The sequence below is a fragment of the Phyllostomus discolor genome, chromosome 12 (genome assembly GCF_004126475.2).
Source record: "Phyllostomus discolor isolate MPI-MPIP mPhyDis1 chromosome 12, mPhyDis1.pri.v3, whole genome shotgun sequence".
Lineage (NCBI taxonomy): Eukaryota > Metazoa > Chordata > Mammalia > Chiroptera > Phyllostomidae > Phyllostomus > Phyllostomus discolor.
In genome coordinates this window covers 10,944,085-10,948,062 of record NC_040914.2, presented here as the reverse complement: position 1 = coordinate 10,948,062, position 3,978 = coordinate 10,944,085, and the positions used below count along the sequence as shown (strand labels likewise).

Here is a 3,978-nt window from a genome sequence, read left to right as displayed (position 1 = left end):
GCCAGGTGGTGAGGGACTAATATTATATGGTTTCATCTTTAACACGAACCTAATTCACAAAAGAAAAGACAAGAGAAATATTCCCAGAGATATTGAAATTAAGAACAATCTGACAGTAATCATAGGGGAGGTGGGAGGGGATAACGGGGGAAAGAATTTCAGGAACAACTATAAAGGACACATGCACAAAACCAAGAAGGGTTGTAGAAGCAAGGGAGGGAGGAAGGTTTGGCTGGGTTGGGTTGCGAGGTGGAGGGGGTAAATGCAGAAAACTGTAATTGAACAATAATAAAAAAATTTTAAAAGGTACTCTTTCTAAGGTTTCTCTTTTTTAGGCAGGTTTATAAGAAGTTAGCAATGTTCCTTGGAGAACAAAATGGGGAAATTGAGACAGATATCTGAACTGGGTTAACAATTTATAGACAAATACAAAATCTCACCAGAGTGAAAAGCCTCAAGTGGTTAACAATGAACTAATTTGTGCTGGACCTCCCATCAGGGTGGTCTTCCCTCATGTGGAAAATTGCTGGTCATGTAATTTCAAACTTCAATCCTAGAAGCAACCAATTAGTGGAGACCACAACCTTGAAAGGCCACCCCTGAAAAAACTGATGAATATCTTACTGAGCTCTTCCTCGAGACCTCACCTAAAATCTTTACTTTTTCAAAGTAGATAGAATTGCTTGAGGCATAGAAACCAGCATGTGTTCTTCTTCATCTTCATTTTTAACAGAACATTTTTAATTTTTTAAAGGTTTTAACAACAACCATCCCCTGTAATTCCATCAATTTACAACGACTTGGTAACATGCAAATACTTCAGAGAGAAGAAACATGGTTGTTCTTGATGAATTTACTTATAATAAATTTCCACGATATTTTATTTTAAAATATACGAACTGGCTAGACATTATTAGTAATCTAAAATAAAATGGTAACATAAGGATGATTTTAACACTGGCATGAATTTGTGAGTCAATTTAAGGACAATGACTGTAGAGATTTATTTTAAAAATCTGGGGTCAAAAAATTTTTAGGAACCAACCATGTACCTTTGTACACTTGAAGATCAACAGCTAAAAACCCACTATCGATGAATACCATTAAATAATGATGTACAATATCCATCACACATCTGTTTCAAGAACAGCATGTGTTCAAAATTGTACATTTCTTTATAAATAAACATCACGGTATTGCTAACTATAGAGAAACCACTGGAATGAGTTCCAAAACATGTTAACTCTCATAAGGCGTTCCTGAGCTCTATTTTTAAGATAAAAATGGATATTTTTATCTTGTGGCTTTAAGAATATCTTCTTTGCTTTAGTTGGTTTTATATCTCCCTTTTCACCTTCTTCATAATCGGTACAGTCTCTTTTTGTGACAATATTTTTTTCCAATTGTCCCCACCAAAGCCCCATATCTTCTAGCCATTTCTTCATCGACACATCAAACTTCACTCTTTCATGTTGAACTTCTTCTGTTTGTTCTTAGAATTCATCTGAATCATTAGTTTCTCAACTTCAGGATTTAATCCTCTGAATGGCATTGTTCCATAGAGAAGATCTTCACATAACAAGAAATTCTGCTCTTCTATTTTAAAACTGTCCTTCTCCTTAAGCTCTGGCAAATCCAAGTACCAGTGCTCTTCACTAGTAGTTTTCTTCTCTTACTGTTATAGTTGTTTCTTGGTTTCTGAGTACAATCTTCTTTGCATGAACTTCATGCACAGCAAATTCTTGGACAACTTAGTCTTGCACTCTGTCACCATGCTAGTTTCCACTGGGTCCCACTCTCTGCCACAGCATGAGTTCTTCTTGAGTCACATCTACTCAAATATCCTTTGCAAGTAAAATTTCTTTCTTCTAAACTTTAATGGATCTTCAAGAAACTTGCAACCAGGGAGCAATGGGCAACAGCAACTCATCAGGGGAAACCTCCTGAACTTGTTCCCAAGACCCCTTTTCTGCGAATCTGCTATAAGCAGAAATCAGCCCCATCCTATCCTCACATCTTTCTCACAGTGTCTGAAGAGAGCCACAGCAGACCCACCCAGTCTCTCTTCTACTGTTTTCATTCTACTCTCATCCATATTTCCTGTCCCTGGTTTAATAAGCCTACTCTCAAAATTACCTGGACTTATGTTGTGGGACTCTTCCTGCACTAACCCAAGAACCCACACCCTAACAGTCGGCTTTAGGCCATTGTGCCCTGGGCCTGGGCACAAAATATCACCCTTTCTGGTGATATTTTGAAGTTCAGAAGAAACGTTACTGATAAAGGAAAAAAATGGATGTGTGTGTTCTCAAGAGAGGTTAAAAGTAAGTAGCTTCTCTTAACAAGTAGTTTATTTGCAAGTGAGTAAAAAGAGACAAACTAAGAAAATCAAGGAAAGTTGTGGAAGGTTAGTGGAACAAGGGTATTGAGGAAGGGATTAAATGTATAAACACTACACTTTAATTATGTGAATGTCCTTACACCCAAACTGAACAAGGGATACTAACTATATTAGTTAAATGGAAGCTGAAGTAGCTATAAAAACACAGCCCTCCAGGCCTGCTGCTGAAGCAGAGGAAATGTACTTGTGAAACTCTTATTGTCTTTCTCACCTGTGGAACTTGTAGATGGTAATTGTAATTCATAGCATTGTGTTCTTGCAACCTGGTCCCCAAATTAAACTTAAGTTTACAGCTCCTAAGTGTAGAGCTAATGAAAATCAGATTATTAATAAATAGTTAATTGCAGTTGGCCCATAGTAAATGCAATCCCATCTCATGGTGAGAATGTTTATACTGAAGAAGTGTGTAGTGTTCCCTCAAACTACAAGTAAATGGTGTACAAGATGAATACAGAGAAATGAGACAAATAACAAAGCTTAGATCATTATAGCTTACTGGGTAGAAATGATCCAGAATGTTTGTCTTAACATAGTCCTGTGAAACTGTTTCCCATTTACCTCCTTTTTTCTTTTGAGTACATTCGTCTTTGACTTCCATGCACTGTTGAGGTCTTGCTACATCACCAATAGTTTTATCTTTGAGCAAGACAAACGTTGCCACTAAGTCTTCCTAAGAATCCCACCTGGCACTTGAGACAATGTTATTTAACCAAAAATAGTTTCCAACTCGCACGTGAGACAATGTTATCCCACCTCACACTTGAGACAATGTTATTTAACCAAAAATAGTTCACCAATGCATTGTTTAGAAATGGGAAGGTGTGAACAAAATAGTGGCCACATACTAATCCTGACAAGCTCAGGGAAGGGCTGTGTGGTGGGACTCACAAAGTCAGAGACCTGAGGTGACCACAGAGGATGGTCTAAGTGATGGGAAGTCATGTCCTAGGCCAGCAGCTCTTTAAATAACAACCAATCTTTACCTTAACTGAGCCTGTTTATTGTCTTTTTGCATCTACCATGACATAACTTTAGAATGTCATGACAATTTATGGTTTTGTAGACCTCTCTCTTCAGAACAGACAACAAAAACCTTTCACTGTTATTGTTATTGTGTTCATTATTTAGTGCTAACTGTCCTGAACTAATGCTCTTAAAAAACAGAAACGGTGTCTATTGTTTTTAATTTTTCTTAATCTCAGAGATTTCTGCACTTGGCTATCCTCTGCCCCCCTACTCTAATGCCAGTGGATTTCATGTAAACCCTTGGACTTCTGGCTTTCTTTGAGTGTACTATATAAAATAAGGTGAAGCACTGCCATTATCTCAAAAATTTTTTCCATTCATTGAGATTTCGCTTCCTGGTGATTGTCTTCAAGATTGTCTCAAAGAAACTCAGAAAAATTCTCTACAGGTTAGATGTTTCTTATATTGACAGCTGAAAATTCCAAGCTTCTGATCCAGAAGTGGTCTTTCTGGTGACCGGCCCTAACTCTGCCACTATGCAGAAGCCTGCCAAGGGTTGCCTCATCATGACAAAAGCACTTTTATCACCCTCATCACTTACAACATTCCAA

General features: G+C 37.6%; 1 pseudogene; it reads right to left on the bottom strand.

The window, feature by feature from the left end:
* Positions 1-1,199: 1,199 nt before the first annotated feature.
* LOC114511393 lies at positions 1,200-1,849 on the bottom strand (annotated as a pseudogene).
* Between the last annotated feature and the right edge of the window lie 2,129 nt (positions 1,850-3,978).